General features: G+C 38.2%; 2 protein-coding genes across 3 annotated transcripts in view; one reads left to right on the top strand and one right to left on the bottom strand.

Annotated features, from left to right (window-relative positions):
* Positions 1 to 21,828, bottom strand: part of LOC145668129 (atrial natriuretic peptide receptor 1) — a 2,711,550-nt gene that overhangs the window by 2,012,155 nt on the left and 677,567 nt on the right. The gene's annotated exons all lie outside the window — the stretch shown is intronic.
* Positions 1 to 21,828, top strand: part of LOC145669061 (uncharacterized) — a 47,785-nt gene that overhangs the window by 4,153 nt on the left and 21,804 nt on the right. The gene's annotated exons all lie outside the window — the stretch shown is intronic.

The raw sequence follows: 21,828 nt of genomic DNA, 5'->3' as shown, positions 1-21,828 counted from the left end.
CGTTTTTTAATGTCTTACCTATCATTGTCTTGTTTTCCTCTTTTCTGCATTTTCTGTGCAGAATTTCAGAACGTATGTAAGGCTCTCAGTGCTGTCCTCGCCTCGTCTCTAAAACAAATTCCTCTTTAAATTCGAGACGAGATAAAAAAAAATCTCGAGTCTCACGGGTAACACTAGTCCACCCAAGTCTCAAACACTTTTCTCTTGTTATATGATTCACAGTAAAAGAAAGAAAACGCATAAAGTGATTATAAATATTTATCAATGTTTAAACATGGAAATAATTACATAACACAATTCAATAATAATAAGTACAGTTTAAATAAGTAGGGGCCGCGGTGGCTCAGTGGTAGAGCGTTCACATCCGGTGCTTACGATCCCTGGTTAGATCTCAGCTCGCGCCGTGTGAACTTTGTGGTGGACAAACATCGTGCTCGTGGGTTTTCTCGCGGTTCTCCCGTTTCCTCTTCATCCCACCATTTCACTCATCTCTCATCATCACCGTCTCCTTTAGCCTAACCTGCATAATCGTGGGACGTAAAACTTAAAGATTTCATTTCATTTTTTACAGTTTAAATGTTGTTATATCACACCTGTCGTCACGCAGAAGATTTGATAACTTCTAGATACATTGAAATGATAAGTTTTATCTTTTTACATAATCAATTAAGTTAATACTTAAAAGTATGTTTAATAATGGAATTTTATTGAACTCAGAAGCAAGATATCATACATTATGAGCAGACGTGCCAATGCCATACTTTTTCGAGATATATATACCTAGAATTTTATTTTGAGTAATCCTGGTTTGTGATTTGAGAGCGTTCTGTATCTTATTGAAACTCAGTTAATATTTGTTTCTCGCACTTAAAAAAAATCGGTTACTTCTAGAAAACAGGAAGAGGCACAAATATTTTTTTTTATTAACAATCTTATTTGCATATAGGACCTATATCTAAACAGGGAGTCCCTTCCTGCTGGTCTAGTAGCTAGCGCATACGCGCGTGTTCCTTAGTTCTATTCCAACGAAAAGGACAAAAAATAAATAAATAAATAGATAAATAAATAAATAAATAAATAAATAAATAATAATTTGAAAATCATTCACCCTTATTATTCTTCCGTCACCTTTAGGCTAAAGGGCATAGTCGTAGGATGCTAAACTAAAACCTTTCACTTTTTCAATTTTCAAAAAACGTGAATTTCTTTCTTTTTCTTCTTCGGGACGGCACGGTGGTTCAATGATAAAGTGCTTGCCTCTGGTGCGTAAGGTCCCTAGTTCGATCCCCGGTCAAGTAAATTTGTAGTAAACAACATCGTGTCCGTGAGTTTTCTCGGGTATTCTCCTTTCCTCCCACATTTTCATTCCATCAAATCTTCCATTATCATTCACTTGTTTTAATCATCCGTCTCTCTCGGCGTAAAAAGCAAAATCGTGAGATGTTCAACAGAAATATTTCATTTCATATTTTCTTTTTCTGTTCGTTTCCGAAAATGTGACTCAAAATCTGATGCGGAACAAATTGCTCAATTAACTCGCAAAACAAAAGCGCATTATGTTTCACACACTTCTATAGCAAAGCCCGCGGTGGCTCAGTGGTAGAGCGTTCACGTTTAGTATATGGGTTCGGTGGTTCGATCTCATCTCGCAGCAAGTGGGCTTTGTGGTGAACAAATATCGTGTTTGTGTTTCTTTCTCGGGGTTCTCCAGTTTCCTCCCACTTTCTTTATTTTCCACCATTTCAATCATTTCGCATTATCACCGTCTCCTTTAGCCTATCTGGCATAATTGTGGAACGTAAAACTCAAAGATTTCATTTCATTTTACTTGTATAACAGATCAAGGTTTGCCACTATGTCACGCTTGATCCAGATTTTATAAGTTCGGATGAATTCATTTGATATATTGTGTCCTTGATTTTTCAGGGGGGAGGGGGGAATCAGTGAAAGATGTACTGTACCACACATCTCATGTCAGATATCTCAATTTTCATGTCGCCTTGTAAGAATGTTTCAGCAATCTAAAGTTTTAGTTTGGAATTCTGAAGCAAATAAATTTTGGGTAGACCCTGAAAAAATATGTGGGTAGATAATACAAATCAGAATGTTTAGGAATTATGCACAAGCTATATAATTTTACGGTAATATCCTATGAGCACATTCAAATTAGTTTTAAGATAAAATAGTAGTTCAAAATTTTATTTGTATGACTTTCTAGTTATTAGTGTATTTGATATAAAAAAAAATCTTCAGAATTATAAAAGAAGGAAATAAATATTATTTACAAATATATTTAATAAACGTCATTGTTTAACATCAATGTTGTTTTAAAAAATCCATAACAATATTAGAGCAGTGTTTGTAGTAGGTAACGTTAGACGTGATTTTATGCTGCTCTTAAAAAAAACTTAAATCAATATTAGAAAGTGCCTCAGAAAACTACAAATGGGCAACGTAAGTAGAAATTTATCCTCTTTCAACCTTTGATATATTAAATTTTATCTTTTCTTCATTTTTTAAACTCACTAGGTCAATTCTTTAGTCATATTGGAATATGTGATTTTTCTCATATCAATATAAATAATCCAAAATATTCTAGTGTCTCTCTCACTTATTCACTCACTGTATATCGATATCCATCTATCTAATTATCTATCTATACACACCCACACACAAGATATATATATATATATATATATATATATATATATATATATATATATATATATATATATATAAAAAGATATTATTATTAAGTAGTCTGCCTTTTGGCAGGTCCTGGGACTTTTTCCTTTCTTTCCTTTTTTTCTTTCTTTGAAAATGCTTCTTCCACGTTCCTCCATTTTTAGCTTATTCTTTTAACTCCCAATATTTTCTTCTATTTTTCAAATCATCGATTAATTGTGTTCTTCTTCTTCCTACTCCTCCCTTTTCTTCTATCTTTGCTTGTGTGGCTTTATGAAGAAGAAAATTTCTTCGCAAAATCTGTCCAATCCAATTGGCCTTCCTACAAAGGTCTCTTTTCTATCCTTTCTATTTTCAAGCATCTTTGTTTGTTACTCTTTCTCTGCCCATTTTATCTTCTTCAATGCCATATTAAGAAGCTCTCTAAATATTTCTTCTCTAACTTCCGTAATGTTCAAATCTGAAATATGTAGTCCATTACTCCATATATAGCACTTGAATAACTTCTTCCTTAGTCTAATGTTATGCCTGCTAGTTAAGAGTGTTTCTTTCTTATTGAATGCTTCTTTTACTATGAGAATTCTCAATCTGATCTCTTTGGTGGGGTAGGTATCTCTCGTCAAAGTACTTTCTAGATACTTGAAATTATCGACTTCAAGTTCTCTTTGTTCTACTGTGACCAGTAATTGTCCATTTTCACGGGATATTCTCATGAACTCTCATGAATTCTCGATATTGATCTCCATTTCACATAGTTTCCCAGTCAACTATTTTATCAATCATCTCTTGTAGTCTCTCTTTGGTTCTATCTATAATAACCGTATCATCTGCATACCTGATCTTGTTCATGATCTGCCCTCCAATCTTGAAATCTCCATTTCCCTCGTTCTTCTATCTTCTTAAGCATCGCTTTAATTATCCATGGTTTCCTTGGTGTTCATTCATCTTGCCAATGTTATACTGAAGTATATCTAATAGAATCTGTTTAACTTTTACCAACTATTTTCTACATTGCCTACGATATCGCACATTATATAGAATTTTCCTTCAATCTCTTCTTTTACATCACTGTCCGTATTTCTCAGTCGCTCTAAGCTCCGTTTTCGATTTCTCTTCCCATTTTTCTTAATTCACTTTAAAACCAGGTTTGAACTTCCGCCTCTAGAAGATTGTGATCCGAATCAATGTCTACTTTCGGTAGAGTCTTCACATCTCGTACGCTATTCCTGAAACGTTGTTTGACAAATACAAAGGAAACATTAGGAAGACTTATTCGATCTTATTAAAAAAAAAAAAAAAAAGTTGAAGAAACTTAAATATGGGTAAATTGCTATTTTCTTCGAAGAGGATTTCCAATTTACTCCTGCGGTCCGACCTTGTTAGAAACAAAGGATGGTGTATTTACGATTTTGTTTCGGGGAGGGGGGCTTTGCTAACTTTAGTCCTGGAAATGTGAAAATTCTGCGTTTACTTTAATATAGTAAACTAGCAGCGTTCACCCCGCTTCGCTGCGGTCACCCCGGAACGCAATAAACTTTGTTACTTAGATAATTTTTACTTTTTCGCTTTCAAGTGATATGATAAAAACCATAGAAGATTGCAGTAAATCTTAACATTATATCGCCTGTCATTTATGTTAACCCGCCCCGCTTCGCTGCGGTCATCCCGGTGCTGGCATATTGTAAAAGTGTCTGTAAAAATAAGCAGATCAATTAAAAAATTTTAAACAGAAGATTCAAGCTATTTTCCGCTGTATATCGCCTGTCATTTATGTTAACCCGCCGAGTGACACGGTCATGCGGGTTGCATATAAATACGTTTATTTTTACCTATGATGAACTAATAACAAAGGATTTGTACGTTATGGACACTTGAATGGTCAATTATCTCAAGACACTGGTAATTAAAAATTAAAGTGATATGATAAAAACCATCTAGGGTCCAAATCCTAATAACCCCCCAAAAATGAAAGAAATTGGTTCAGCCGTATTAGCGTGATGGGCGGACAAAGGATTTTGTACGTTCTCTTTTATATATATAGATAAAATTTCTGGGGGCTTAAGCCCGGAAGCTCCCCCTTTAAATACGACACTGTATATGGTCAATGAAAACATTAACACCAATTCAATGAAAGACTAACCTACATAGCCTTGTATATCTTCCTCACATTCTGCAAAAACTAAGTGGTGATATTAAAAATGAAACACCAAAAATAAGGAAAGAGTACACAGCCAAAAAGGTAGCAAAACAGCTTAAGGTACAAGTGTGAAATGATTACACATATTACTCAATGTGATGGGTAACAGCACTAGCAGAGCCTTGCTGAAGCTCCAGAGAGCTCACTAGCAAGTTCTTGTATCATGGATATCCAAAACGACTGCGACACGACGAACCAAACAGAAAATGTGGCCTTTGATTTTCTCCTGGAGTATGGTAAGCCATGCATCTGCGAGTTGTTATCAAAGCTTATCAACTGAATCTGTAGGACGTCTTTGGTGTTCGAAGCGTTGCACAATCATGGATCAGAAATGTTCAATTGGCTCACGAAAGAGTTAAACACATTCCACATTCAGGAAATGTAAAGCATTGCGTGCCACAGCTCCCTCGTGATTATGTAGATATCATACACGCTCTTGGTGCGGGAGTTCCAGATTCGATTCCCGACGGGAGCTCATAATTCTAATCCCACGTTAAACCGTAGGTAAAATGTCTCATATAGTTCCCGCTGAAAGGGACGTTAAACTCAAATGAAATCAAAGACATTGCTTGTCACATGCGATCGCGCATTATTCTGTTAAAAATTTACTCCTGATTCTGCAATAAAGAATACCCAACACCTCATTGATGTACTGTTGGCTGATCAAAGACCCGTCAATGCGTGCTAGACATGAGCGAGCAGTGAATCTAGTGACGATCAAAGCCATAACGCCCAGTCTCGACCAGCATGGTCCGAAGAATGATCTGATAACGGTAACCAAATGGAACGATACACGAAGGACGTGGTAGTAGTGTGAAATACGGTATCAGTGACAACATACGTCAAAGAGCAACAACATTCTTTTTTGTTTTTTGTCGAGTGGGAAGGGAACAAATATATCGAAACAAACCAAATAATAATTAGCAGTGTCACGTGTACACCACGTGAAGGAGATTGCTTTTCTGGTGTGATACTAGTCAATAATGAAACCGGGAGTGGTGATATATTTCTACCACTTCCGGTTTTAGTAGTAGACTGGACACGGACTATATTCTTCGAACACTTAATTGATTGCAGAGACCACTTCTCAATATCTATTACTATTTTTACTCTATACAAATCAACTCTAAAACCGAAAGTATATAATTTTAGTTCCGTTTTCGGTTTTAATAGAGGATTAAGAGAAAAGATGATACAAATTTTTAGAACGTTAAATCGATTTTTAAAACGCTTCTCAGTGCTTCTTATTGTTTTTGTAATTGGCCTATGTAGAATCAAGTAGTGAATTTCTATCAGTTCCAATTTTAGTAGAAAGTTAAGGATGAAGATGAAATATATTTCTGGGAGACGCTTAATCGATTACAGGAAATCGTTTCTCGCTATCTATTACCGCTTTGGGTCTCTGTCAATCAACGTTAAAACCGGAAATTGTTGGTTTTACCACTACCATTGGATAGATCAACTCCATCAATAAATTCGATTTTTAACTCTTGACCTTCTATTTCCTAGTGATCAGTCAAATAGTTCTTGAAATTTTTTGTCCCCCGGTCTGTTGGACGGACAGAGTGAATCTATTGTCACGTACTACGTAACCCGAGTATAAAGGAGTTTGGTAAATTAACTCATTAATAAAATGCAGTATAGCGAAACATACCACTGCAGTCAATGTGTGAAGGCAGAAGGAAATTTTGAAACCACCAGTTGTGTTTAACTTTTCCCCCTCAGGAATCTAATGCAGATGACGCCGCAATTATTACATTACTGCTCCGCTCATGTGAACGTAAGAACTTTTGAGGTTATCATTGGAGCCTTCTTCGTATTTGAGTTTTGAAATTAGAAGTTTCGTATAATGCATGGTTTCTACAGTTGTTATGCGAGTGTTGCGACTGTTATCTGTAAAAGAAAGCGAGATCACTTTGCTGTAATTAAGTACATCTACGACTGCGATTAAACACGCTGATTTCTCCCTTAATATTAGTGCAAATTGACAAAGCATAGTGCTGAACATTAAAAGTGCAAAGCCAAGAATGAGGCATCAGACTAATCCCACATTTACAGAATGCGTAAATGTTCGAAAGTTAGTACACTGAGTAGAAGTGCTGCCCCGCAACGCATCACGTGCGCCGGCCTTCGTAACAGCAACCGCAGCTTGGACAGAAACACACAATCCAGCACTGGCTGAGTCTGGAGTGTTTGCATGACGTAACTTTGTCTGTACGATTGGATAATACCTCGTTATCCAATGAAGCATCAATTTTAACAGGTTTACGTACGTAATTAAATAATTGTGATATATACTGTGTGTTCAACGGAATGCAGTAAGTGCGAAAATACAATCAGTGACTTTAGAACGCCAATAAGCAACGACATGCAGGATGCCATCTGCGTCATGTCCTGAACCGAGAGGACTGGCTTGCGTGCATAACTATGACGGATTGTACAATAGCAATGGTGCATGAACTCGGGACAGTTGTGAAGAGACCAGCGTTTTCACAAATACTTCGATATCGTCCAGTGTCTGCTGTAAAAATTAATCGAGTGGTCATTCACACAATAAATAAGGAAATAATAAGTATTCGAATATTGAAGAAAAACTCGGTTGAGATAGCTGCTCTAGCTATCTATTGGAAAATACATAATTCAAAAATATGCTTTCATTCAAAAGTTAAGCTAGGTTCCCATGCTGCAAGAATCTTGTAGCTGACATTTAAAAAGCCTTGCAGCCCTACAATATTTCTCTATGTAAACATAGTCTTGAAAGGGATATGCAACAATTTTTTCATCTTGCAAGGATTCCAACCATGTGCAACATTCTGGGCCGTCTTGCTTGCTACTTGCTACCGTCCTCCCACTGACATGAAGAAAGAAACAGTTCTGTTTCGCCGCTTCCGAAACGATGGACGGGGAGGTGAAGGGCGTCAAAATACACGTTTTTATTCAGGAAGTTCACCATTTGTCAACTAGAGTGCAGTGCTGTATGGGTGGAGAAATCTTTTTTGCTTTCAGAAAGTTGAACGGTGTAAACAGTAAATAGAAAAATGGGGCAACCTAGCTTTATTGTGTGAAGTAATGTACGTGTTAACATAAGAATCTTATATAGCTCATTTGTAGGATGTCCTTAACTCACTCAGCATTTTTCACTCTTCTTTGGAAACAAGACATTTCCTTATTGAGCTTGCAATATAGGTTCAAGATAATGAACATGCTTGCGCCCTTGTTCCATACAATATCCTTTTTATTTTTACGAAAAACGGGAGACCCGAGTTCGATTCCCTGTGGTAGCTCATGTAGTTTGGAGTTCACCGTAAGCTATAAGGGTCCACTTCTTACATAGACTCGCTGCTGAAAGGGAAGCTAAAATAAAATCTAATTATATCCAATCCTATATTATATATATACTGAACCTGAACAAGCCTGTTTGGATCAGTTGTAAGCTCTGTTTGTTATCCTTTTTTTTTTTTTTTTTTTTCGCAATATAATTTCTCAATTTCCTCGAAGCATATAATCATTCCCACAAACAAAACCAACAGTTAACGTTACTAAGAACTGTGTTTCTGTTTTCAAATTCAATTTGTATGGCATTATTATGTTGTGTTTTTTTCTTTCTTTATTTTTTTCTAATGTTATCACTCAAATAATATCTGGCTACCCAGGAAACAATGGTAGCCAGCTGTATAATTCCCTGGGAATTCATAATCTTTCTGCAGGGATTTCTTCCTCCGATGATTTTCAATTATAAAATCCTGGGTGTGTTGTGGTTAATAGAGATGACGTATAATCACGGCTATTCTTCCCTCTGCTAGCTCTCTTAATTTCCCTCATATATGTATATCCTTTGCTTCTAAACTCTTCATAAAATGGCCTGTCAATTGAATTACTCTCTCCCTTTAGAGTCTACGTGATTCTCTAATGTGTTATGTGTTTCTCCTTGTCCTTCAGAATAGAAAATTTCTTAACATGAATGTCAGAAGCTATTGTTGAAATCAACCGAGTGAGCACACCACAACCTCTTCTATTCTTGTAGTTGAGATAAATTCTACATGATAGACTTCATAATGTCTTCATCTGATTAACTTTTGCCATATAGCCCTATTTGATTGCTCGAATGATTTTTTTTTTTTTGGCCAGTACGTACCTAGAAACATGAACATTATGCAAAAGTGATGAAAAATGACTGGAAACATTTGAAATGTGGGTGTGAAGAAGAATGGAGAGAAAATTAGCGAAAAACGACTGAAAAGATGTTAGAAATGGTAGAGAGAAAAGAATTTTTGATATTATTATGAATTATTATTATACTCGTGGCCAACCTAAGTTTTCAGTGACGTAATTTCAGTAGCTCCAAATCACTAACATTATAATCCCAAATAATGTTGGAACTGCACCATTATGAAAGGGTTTCCTACTACAGAACCTGATTTTTTAGATTTACCTGGACATAGTTAAAATTATTAGTACTTTGAAGTAACAAATAGTTAATATATACATAATGTATGCTCGCAACTACGCAATGATCTTAACCCTTATCCGGGCAACTGGGGCTTCCCAGGCCCAGTAGCTTCATATTTTTCTTCGAATTTCTTAATAACCATAAATATTTCGATGCCATAAAATTCTGAATTCTTCTATCTTTAGTCGAAGTTAAAGCTATGAACATATCGAGTTGGTAAGGCTAATAGAGTTGGTAAGGCCCCAGTTGCAGTCTACGATACAAAAATAGCTTGCCCGGATAAGGGTTGTTATAGAAACGAACACAGGGCTGCAAACAAATAATCCCACATTTTAAAGATTATCCTTTATGTAGAACAAATTGTGCAGTTATGATTTGATTAAAAAAAAAAAAACTACAATATATCTAGCTTGTTTTCTGCTGTAGATATGCAATATGGCGTTATGAGCAAGAGAAATCAGTATCTGTTTACCTACGTGTTATTTTTGATTATATATAGGTAAAAGTCCATTAAATAGCCAAGCAAGGCAAATAGTTTTAAACGTATATTTATATTTACGACGTATCAAACCCTATAAGACTGTGAATGATGTTGTTAGCCTCGCCGCTGCTATAGCAGGTGATTTTTTCGTTGGAAAAGGAATTCTTGGAAGAAGAAAAAGTGTCAACACCCATAAAGACAAAAGACGGGGTGAAAAATAAAGGTACACGATTGGAAAAAATGGCCATTTTACAAAGCATGTCATCCGTCAGGAAGTGCATAAATTTTGGTGCAATGGATTTAATAAGGCTCACATGGTGAAGGAAATTTCGGCTGAAATAGTGATTCTGATTTACAAAAACAAAAATAAAATAAGCTTTAGAATACATTTTATATCACCTCTTTCTACAAACTTCAATGTGAACGACAGAAGTAATATAAAACCTACGCAAGCTCTTGAGTTTTCTTGGTTATATGGTTAGCGTACGGGCTTTCAGTACGGGAGACCAAGCTTCGATTCCCTCTGGAACCTATTTTAAGCAGTAGATCCACGCGTCATTTACCCTCAATGCTGAAAGGGACTCAAATTCAACCAAACAACTACGCATTTTTAAATAAACACAAGGAACAGTAGAATGCACTTTATTGAAATCAAATTTTCCTTTATAATTCGCATCATTAAAATCTCCCTATTTACCACGAAGTTTCCCATAATGTACTAAAGACAGAGGCTTTCATCGTACAATTTGCTGACCGCAACATAACGTAGAAAGCAATGAACAATTATAACTGCTATGTTTATAATCACAAATTAAAATGTAATTGTTGTGTTGCGTTGACGAAAACTCTACTGAATAAGGCCCAGAGAGACAACGAAGTTTTTTTTTTTTTTTTCATTTTTAAAGATCTGAGATTTGTAAGAAAGTTTCATTCTCTTCCATTCTATATGGAGCACGGTGGCTCAGTGGTAGAACGCTTATTTCTGATTGAGGTCAGAATGTGTATAAAGTTTGGTGCAATAGAAGGAACAAGCAAGACATTTCGGCTGTTTCTGTTCTACTGTGTGTTAACTGATCCTCGAACGTGATTAACTGCTACGTGATTGTCAATAAGATTGGTTCTATATCCACTCCTACGCATCGCTTCACTTACTCGCTGTCAGCTGTAGAAAACTCTCCTAACTGCGCGCATGAATACAATACTTTCCTTCTGATTGTGTGTGGGCCAGTGCTTACGTCACTGCAAGCTTAGATTGGCCACGACTTTAGATATCATAAGGGACGTGCTAGAAGGTATGGTGGCAGGAAAGACAGGGAGAGGGTGAAAGAGACTACAATTAATGGACGATATTGAAACAGACAAATTGTACATGAAGACGAAGAGGTTAACTGAAGACCGTGGCCATGGAAGTTTGTCAGCTGCGGCAAGTGACCTGCCAATAATGGCATAATACCTACGATGATGATGATGATGATGATGATACGTACTTACGCAATACCATGGCTATAAAGGATGGGACGTATAATTAGAAATAATCCATCAAATGAACTAGCAACTCAAACAGTTTACGTAGGTTCCAATACACGTTCGGACTTAAAAACGACCCAGTTGGTGAACGCACAAAGTATGATGCAAGATTACCTTAGGCAGAACATGCCATTTTCCCACCACACTATTTTGCGGCTACGCAACACGTTACTAGATACGAGTAATGTGTTATTTTTACTCCGTAAGTTGGAAACCTGTTAGCTACTTTTCAAAATATTCTTTTTTTATAAATCGTATAGCTTTTTAGTAATTATCATTCAATTCCAGTGATGTCTAATGTGAAAAATAGATTTATATCAAAGAATGATTTGTTATTATCATAATAATTATTGTTTGAATATCTATTATTATTAAAATTGCAAACTATGCTACGCATAACTGGATCTCTTTATAGAATTGCTTTCTGTCTGTCTATCGACAGATGTCAGAGGAAAATAGAGCAAGAAATGGTATACCAATATAGATTAATATAACACTATCTTAATACAGGGTTTTTAAAAATGAATATCGGGGTTTTAAGGCTTTAAAGAGTAACTCAAACAGTTCTGTACGCACCCATGCGCATGCACTGTTTCCTCTGTCTGCCGTTAGAAAAGATCGGTTAAACGACGTTGTATCCAACCGCTGGATTGTCCGAAAGGGACCGAATGACAAAGACTCCACGTTCACCAGATCTTGTCATGCGATTTTTACCTTTGGGGATTCATAAAGGATCATGTGTATGTGTCTCCGCTACCAGCTGACCTATCCGATTTAATCACTACTTTAAAGGCGTCTTCTTGTTTACCAATCATCTACCAGAGGGTCCTAGTGAACCACAGTAGCACCAGCTACTTACCTGTGTATGTTGCATCACCACACAAAAAAGTTTCGAAGTCGACGTATTGTACAAGGAAGAAGACGCCTTTAAAGTAGTGTCACCTGTGGGTGACACTGAGCGTTGACGAATTAAGAAAAGGATTGAAGCAGTTGTTGCAACAATTACTCCAAACGCACTGATCACTCGCCTATCGACTCGGCGTGTGCCGTGTGACAAATGACGCTTACACTTAACACTCACAGTAAAACTATTTGAGTTGCTCTTTACTTTGATGTATTATTTATAATTGTACGTTAAATGTAATAAACACCCTGTATTAAGAATAGGTCTACAGAAGCTAATAAGTTTCCTTATAGATGACTGAAATGTTCACTCACCGATGACCATTCGAATTTTCCCTATTAGTTGTGTTCAACGTGACGACCAGCAATCATATAACAATTACCACAGCGCACTTTCCACTGGAGAAAATTTCTTTGCTGATGTACATAGGGTACGTTATTTCACTTCTGTTGGGACATTTCCAGAGACCGGTAACTATGCGAACCTATGAAAGAAAAGGCAGTATTCAGAAGTCTAAAGGCACAGCAATCAATTGAGCAGATATCGGGATTCTTCACTGAGATGTCAGTGGTGAGGTGGAACAACACTTCTTCCGCTTCTAGCTTCTCATCCGCTTGTAGGATATAAACAATGATTTGGCTACTTATCTGGATGCCTTGTTCTGATGTAACTCTTCCTACTAGATATCTGTTCCATACAGTGTGGATTTCGCTGTTTAAAAAAAAATCCATCAAACTGTCTTTATGAGAATACGCAGCATTGATCTTTACATAGTTGTCAACGTGATTCAGTACCTTTGTTTTTTCCTGTAACAAAATCCAGCGAAATTACGAAACCGCGAGATAACTTTTGGTGTACTGACGAGTTTTTGCATCGACATTTCTGTATGTAATTGCTCAAACCGTTTCGGTCAGATATATTCACGCCTTGTCTGTGGTGACTAAAAACGTGCACCAACAGATCTCCTGCCGGGCGAAGCTCGTGGAACTTTCTGCAGGTGGTTTTCCGTTGCACAAAATGGTCGACTTTCAGCGCATGAACATTCTCGTTATGGACGACCTTCAGTATAAGGGGCACGATGAATGGTTGATTGGAGCACATGGAACACTTTATCGGTGGATTCTACGACATAATAAGTTTCTTCATTCTGCACAACACTTATGGTATAAGCCTCACTGAGGTCAATTTCGAACGTATCTTAGTCGATCATAAACATTCCAAAACGGTCGCACTGGTATTCACAGTGAAATGTATGGAAGTCCACGTTTGTGGTACGGTTTAACTATGATCGCAACAGTGAAGTGTGCATTGGACAGTGCTTAAATGGACAGTGCTTAATCTGTTCTATTTTGGCCTTATCAGAATCGATTCACTTTCGGCGTCATTAGACTTCACACTACTTGATTACTTTGCTAGCAGACAATCACACACTACTCACTCAATGGTGTATCTTTTACGCTTCTGTGCTTCCACTGTATTGCGACGTGTCCTTTGTGTTTCGCTTATATAGAAGCTTATCAGTCCCTGTATCTTCACCCTTATCCTTATTTCTAAACCGGAATTTCTAACTCTTTCGATTTCAATATAAATCTTTAATGGAGTAAAAACAATAAGATAACCAAGATTTATTTATTTATTTACTATTTTTTACATGGATTCAGCATACCACGAAGAGATTTTATATTAACCATCTTTTTCTTTGTTGTAACGGAAAAGTGTTAGAAATTTATCACTTCTGGTTTCAGTACTGATCCGCTATACAACGAAAACATTAAAATATAACGGGAAATGATATGTTAATATGGATTCAGTTTCCCAAGAATATGTTCTATTTTGGTCCCGTTCAATCTGTTGAAACTACATCTATCACTCCCACTTCACTATTGGATTCCAATAATTTTCAAGTCTGTCGTGTAGGGGCTGCTGTGGTTCAGTGATAGATATATCACCTCAGATGCTTGGATTAGTTTCTGGTTCGGTCCGAGCTCGCACCAAACGAGCATTGTGTTAAACACTGTATGCATTGGTTTTCTTGTAGTTTTCCTCTCACTTTCTTCATTTCATCATTCCATTCATTCTTATTATCACCGTGGCTTCAAGAGGATTTACCACTCACCCTACAGCACAGATTCAACTCCAGCTGTAGCCTTGACAACAACAGCTTTGTGGACTAGAGCATTGTCATGCAGTAGGCAAGTTAAACGTACAGCGACCTCTAACGAACTGACACAGCTACACAATTGAAACTGATACATTATTTCTTCCATAGATTGTACTACATGCCATAACGGCTTATTAGCAGTGACTGTCGTTTCTTCTTTTCTAGGCGCAGTAATTTTTATCACCACTGTAATTAATATGCGAACTTCTGTTTCAGTTCAGGTCGGAATTTTTTGGAAATAAACTCCTAAGCAGGTGAACTCCTAAGCAGCATTGAGACGAGGGTAGAGAGAGAAATAAATCTATTTCAACTAGGAATCTAACCAAGGTCTCCCAGTTGGCAGGTGGATACCTTACTGACTGCGCCACGGTGGTTCTAACAATTAGGATACAATTCTGTCAAAAAGTATGTACAATCTTATTCGAATCGTCTGTAGATTGCATCTACGACTTTGTGCGCTCGCAAGCCGGTAGATCTTCGCTTGTGGCAAGTTTTAATGTTATCACCAGTTCGCTTTGCGCTGTTGCGAACTAAACATGCCTGCGCCAGTGTCTGCACTGTAGAAGAACAGCGTCCCGTAATCCATTTTTTATGGTCTGAAGATGTACCAGAAACTGAAATCCGTAGAATACTTTCAGCATAATATGGGGACAATGGTTTACAACGGTGAAGTGTTTACCACTAGACTGAAAAGTTCAAAAGTATTCGAACAATCTTAAAGGGCTAGAAAAGAGCAGATGGCTGAGGGTTCTGGAACAGTAATAACGCAAGTGGCACGAGTGGGGTAACGCACATCCAAAGTTATTTTACTGTGGAATACTACCACAGTAATCAAATGATATATTTCAAATAAGTAGGAATAAAGTTGTAAAGAATTGAAAATTTTTAGATTTTTCCAAAAAAAATATTTCGAAAAAGTGTTTAGATAAGTATCACATCTAATTATGTGCATAGTTTTCCCAAGCCGTGTACAGCAGTTTGATATCTCAAATCATTTGGAAGATACAAAAAAAAAAAAAAAAAGATTAAAATTGATCTTTTGCCTAAAATAACTTATTAACGGGACCTTTGTACAACAGATTTTTTTAAAATTTGCTTCTATAAAGGTAAAACAGAAAGTTCTGTCGCTTTTTGTGAAGGTCTGTGTTCAATTGGCCCTCACGCCGTGAGTTGAATGAAAATTGATATAGGCGAAGGTCAGTTGTTGGTGTGGGTATATCCAACATACTACCTGATAGTGGCAGTTCAGTTACACCGCAAACTTGGGTAAGGGCAGATTGAACATAGGACCTCCACAGAGCGTCATAAGGGCGAGTATGCTGTATGAGTTCAAACTGGGGTCAAACACCGCTGCAACGGGGCGGAAGATATGCCAGGCATTTGGTGAGGGTGTCGTGACTACGCGCAAAGTGCAGCGGTAGTTTAACAAGTTTAAGGATGGTGACGAAACACTCGAAGACGCACCAAGTGCCGGAAGACCAACACATGTACAAAATGAAGATCTTCAGGCAGCAATTGAGGCGAACACTAGCCAGATATGTGAAGAACTGGGACTACAATTCAATTTAAGTGGAGAAACCATTCGGCAGCACCTCCATCAACTTGGGAAGCACTACAAGTTGGGTCGATGAGTTCCACATGCTTTAACTCCGGGCCAAAAGGAAACGCGAGCAGACACCTATGTTTCTTTGCTGTCTCGTCTGAGAAAGGAGTCCTTTCTGGACAGGATGTTGACATGTGATGAGAAGTGGGTCCTTACGAAGCTCCACGACGCCGTTATCATTGGTTAGCATCCCATAAAACCGGTTCCAAATCAGCCGAAACCAGCACTGCATCAGAAGAAGGTCCTCCTGTGTGTTTGATGGACTGCTCGCGGTATCGTGCATCAGGAACTGCTACCAGCTATCAGGGCATCAATGCAACTGTGTACTGGCATCAGTTGAGCCGTGTTCAAGAAAAATTCGAAACTCTGGAGCCAGCACTTCTGAATCACAAAGGGTCCTCCTGTTACAGGACAACGCTAAGCTCCACGTGGCTAGAATAACCTGGGACACCATTCTATAAACAATATTGTATCCGCCATACTCTCGGACATTCCACCGTCTGATTATCACCTGTTCCATTCCTTGGACAATCACATTAGAGGACGTCATTTCAAATCCCTAGTAGAGGTGCAAAATGCACTTGATACTTTGTTCGCTTTCCGGCTCAGCAAATTCTGCCGCTATGGAATCCATGGCTTTCTAGAACATTGGCAGAAGATCGTCGATGCTGATGGTTAATATTTTTGCTCTTCCAGATACGCCTTAGGTGACGTATCGATGTTCGAAGGTTATGGGTGAAAAAGCGACAGAACTTTCTTGGTTACCTTTATATAACATAACAACAATCCTTTGGTAGATATAATTACAACGAATTTTCGGAAGTACATAATTTTAAGCAGTGTTGCAAACTTTAACAGTCATTACAATATCTCCAGAACGGGTTGATTTATCAAAAAATTGCTGTAAACAAGGTTGTGATCTTTACGTCTATTGAAGGTTATTTTTGCAATAAAATGCGGTACTTACCTAAGAGCTTTCCCGATGTAAAAGCTTTTGAAAACAAGAATGTGAGGAATGATCCAAAATATGGATCAACAGATTGCGATCTTGGCCAATAATTTGTTTTTGGATTAAGGGCCACAAATTCTTGAATGGCCCCTACTTTTTTTCTTTTTTCGGAATAAGCACATCGTACTGAGTTAAGTGATAGTTTGGATTTGGCTACACTATGTATAGTTCTCGAGATATAAGGCCTGCAAGAAAATTTTTGCCTGAAATATATTGGATCTTTTGATCACACGCCGAAAAAGAGTCAAATTTTCAATCTCCTATAACTTTGTTCGTATTCATTCGAATTTCGTCATGCTATGATCACAGTATTTGATAGAAAAGCACTTTGAATTGCGTTGCCCCGTCTGTCTCATTTCAGTTATTACTGCTATAGAGGCCACCAGAATTTGGATATTTGTGGTGGACAACATTGTATCAGTGGGTTTTCTTGGGGTTCTCCCGTTTTTTCTCACTCTCTCATTCCACCAGCTCTTCCATCATTATTCACTTTCTTGAATCATTGTCTCCCTTAGCCTAAAGGGCATAATCGTGGGACGTTAAACTGAAATATTTCATTTCACTTTTTGGACTGTAGCGCCCTTTGTTTGCAATACTGAATACCAGTAAATGAAGTAACATTGTAAATTCTCGTTTGACATGTAGATTTGAAATATGTATTAAGATGACGGTAATAGTCCCATTAAAAAAAAAAATACAACTTTATGTGGATCGGAAACACTCTTAATCTTGTGGTAGCACAGAGAATACCAAGGAATGTTCCGCTATCAATATTTGCTTGGTATAAAATTTAAGAGTTTTGTGTCCATTAGTTTAGAAGTTCCAAGGGCGTACCAAGATGGATGGTCATCCCTATATATATATATATATATATATATATATATATATATATATATATATATATATCGGGTGTTGCAAATTAAGTGTTACAACTCTTGGTAGGTGACTCCTGCCACTGAGACAAGAAAAAAAAGTTATCTTGAACTTTCGGCTATGGGACATAGTTTCGGATCTACAAGGTGCCGAAAGCGTGGGAAAATGACTTTCGGACTCCAATAGTTCGGAAACTATCCAAGAGAAAGAGGGCGGGTAAAAATTTTACTGAAGAAATCATACCTACTGTATTGAATTTTGCATGTTTCACAATCCCACAATGCACGCGCAAGGGATTCCCCAAAGGAACGTAGGGAGTCCCGGATAATCGCCAAATGAAAATTGGTCTAAATGGATATGAATTGATAGGGTTTCTACCAGGTAACAATAATTCGTTTGTATTAAGTCGATATCTGGAACAAATACAAAATGGCGGACACCTTCATGCCCGTTGTGTGTGGTTGCATAATCGCCAGGTACGGATGCTGGCCAACAGTGACGTTCTGAGTATTAAGTGTAGCGAATTTGTACTCAAATGCTCTAGAAAGACATCTGGAGTGTCGTTAGAGCACAACAGATGAAGCAGGGTGATTCACATGTGTGGAAACAATAAAAAATGGCCAGAAATGCACTCACACTCAGTAAACGTGAGTTCAAAGCGTCGTGTAGGAAATGTAAGGGATAGCATCAAGAACATGAAAGCCATTGCCAATTCACCAATAATATTCCATCAATTCGATACAATATCATCTACATGGTTGCATACCAATAAGGATGCAGCAACTGAGGCCAAGTTAAAATTGTGGAAGGGGACTCACAAAGGAACTGGGTAAACTAAAGGAATGCCACTAGTGGGATCGCATGATCGATATTGAAATGTGGCTAATGTGTGTGTTGATATCAACATGTAGCTAATGGACATTTGTCAACATGTCCTTCTACTGCTGGGACACCGTTTCACGTGCGAAAAATTGGAAAATAACTACTCGGGTCTTGAATCTGAGGCCTTGGGCTTCCAGTAGGATTGGAAGCTGCGACCACGCGACCAAAAGGGACCGCTCTATCCCTGAGGCTTCGAGGGAGCCTCACTTTCTCTGTATTCGTTTCTTTGAGGAGTACCCAATTTGTTTGGCAAGCGCTCTTGTACAGCCTCCCGACATGCTTGTGTGTTTCATTTTGTTACTTCTACTGCACAGTTGTAAACAATCAGAGCTTTAAGACGTTTCTTCCTATTTCTCATATCGTTTTATTTTCCACATGTATGGTGTCCCAGCAGTAGTGTTACATGTGCCAAATTGGTTCAATTTCGTATTTGTCTTGGCATGCGCACTGTGTGTAATATACTAATTTATGAAGGTATTTAACTATATTTCGAGTACATCATATGTCCCAAAAGACGTGGGACATGATACAAGTTTGTTAGTTTCACGCCTTATCAGAATTTGAACCATGGATTAAGATATTTCTTCTCATATATGTCGACTGTGGGACAATGTCCCAAACAAAGAGGGACATTGATACAATCGTGTTCTAGTTACGTTCTACCAAAAAGTGCATCAGATGTAATAGCAGAATGTACAACGTTACTTTCCTAGTTTTCGCACTTGGGACGGTGTCCCGACAGTAGTGGAACATGTTGACATTTGTCCGTTAGCTACAGGTTGATATCAACACACACATTAGCCACATTTCAATATCGATCATGCGATCCCACTAGTGGCATTCCTTTAGTTTACCTAGTTCCTTTGTGAGTCCCCTTCCACAATTTTAACTTGGCCTCAGTTGCTGCATCCTTATTGGTATGCAACCATGTAGATGATATTGTATCGAATTGATGGAATATTATTGGTGAATTGGCAATGGCTTTCATGTTCTTGATGCTATCCCTTACATTTCCTACACGACGCTTTGAACTCACGTTTACTGAGTGTGAGTGCATTTCTGGCCATTTTTTATTGTTTCCACACATGTGAATCACCCTGCTTCATCTGTTGTGCTCTAACGACACTCCAGATGTCTTTCTAGAGCATTTGAGTACAAATTCGCTACACTTAATACTCAGAACGTCACTGTTGGCCAGCATCCGTACCTGGCGATTATGCAACCACACACAATGAGCATGAAGGTGTCCGCCATTTTGTATTTGTTCCAGATATCGACTTAATACAAACGAATTATTGTTACCTGGTAGAAACCCTATCAATTCATATCCATTTAGACCAATTTTCATTTGGCAGATTATCCGGGACTCCCTACGTTCCTTTGGGGAATCCCTTGCGCGTGCATTGTGGGATTGTGAAACATGCAAAATTCAATAGAGTAGGTATGACTTCTTCAGTGAATTTTTTACCCGCCCTCTTTACGTTGGATAGTTTCCGAACTATTGGCGTCCGAAAGTCATTTTCCCACGCTTTCGGCACCTTGTAGATCTGAAACTATGTCCGATAGCCGAAAGTTCAAGGGAAATTTTTTTCTTGTCTCAGCGGCAGGAGTCACCTCCCAAGAATTGTAACACTTATTTTGCAACACCCGATATATATATATATATATGTGTGTGTGTGTGTGTGTGTTCGAGTGTGTAAAACAATGGTTCCAAATATTTGGTCTAGGAATTAATTCGTGCGGGTGGACAAGAGATGGCGCAACGAACGGAGCGTCCCACAGTTCCGTGTATCCACACATGTGTTGCAAACCCCTGTCATCGCGTATCGTTCGTAGTATAGGGCAGTGGATTAAAGCGTCAACAACACCAGTTTGTAGTTAAGTGAACATGGCGCAATTTGTGCCTGATAAAGTGTTTTTGCGGGGTGTCCTGCTGCATTACTTTAACATGCAGAAAAGTGCGACTGAAAGTCATCGTATTTTGGTGGAAGTGTATGATGACCATGCTCTAGCTGAGCGAACGTGTCAGAAGTGGTTTGCACGGTTTAGAAGTGGTGATTTCGGCTTGGCAGACCAAGAGCGAGCTGGACAGCCAAAAAAATTTCAAGACGAAGAATTGACAGCATTGCTCGAGCAGGATTCGTGTCAAACGCAGGAACAACTTGCAGCAGCATTAGGCGTTGATCAAACAACGGTCTCCAAACGCTTGAAAGCCATGGGAATGATTCAAAAGATGTCACATTGGGTTCCACATGAATTGAAAGACAGAGACGTTGAAAGACGAAAAACCATTTGCGAATTGCTGCTTCAACGACAGAGCAGAAAGGGGTTTCTGCATCGAATTATTACGGGTGATGAGAAGTGGATCCATTACGAGAACCCTAAACGAAAAAAGGCCTGGGTGAAACCAGGTGAACCAGGTCCATCACAACCAAAACGAGATATTCACTGTGCAAAGGTTATGCTGTGCATATGGTGGGATATGAAAGGTGTGGTGTACTATGAGCTGCTGCAACCGGGTGAAACTATGAATGGAGAACGTTATCGACGACAATTAATGCGTTTGAAGCAAGCTCTGGCCAGAACACGACCAGAATGGGAGAACAGACATGATAAACTTATTGTTCAACATGATAACGCTCGCCCACATGTCGCAAAACCGGTCAAAATCTATTTAGAAAATGTCGGATGGGAAGTTTTACCCCAGCCGCCGTATTCACCAGACGTTGCTCCTTCGGACTACTACTTGTTCGATTGCATGAACAACGATTTGATTGGACAGCGGTTTACTTCTTCAGAAGATATCGAAACATGGGTCTCTGACTGGATCGCTTCCAAGGATGAGAACTTCTTTCGCCACGGAATCCGTACATTGCCTGACAGATGGGCGAAAGTGGTGGCTAGCGATGGACAATACTTTTCTTAAGGTATTTATGTATTTTGTGTTTGTACTACAGCTTCAATGTGTGCGTACCAACCGCACGAATTAATTCCTAGACCAAATAGGATATTAAAACACTTCGGCCCCTCCTTCTTTAACTTACTTAGCTCAGAGA

The sequence above is a fragment of the Thermobia domestica genome, chromosome 13 (genome assembly GCF_964235325.1).
Source record: "Thermobia domestica chromosome 13, izTheDome1.hap1.1, whole genome shotgun sequence".
NCBI lineage: Eukaryota > Metazoa > Arthropoda > Insecta > Zygentoma > Lepismatidae > Thermobia > Thermobia domestica.
Note: the sequence above shows the minus strand (reverse complement) of the source record. Positions and strands in the feature narration are given on the sequence as shown.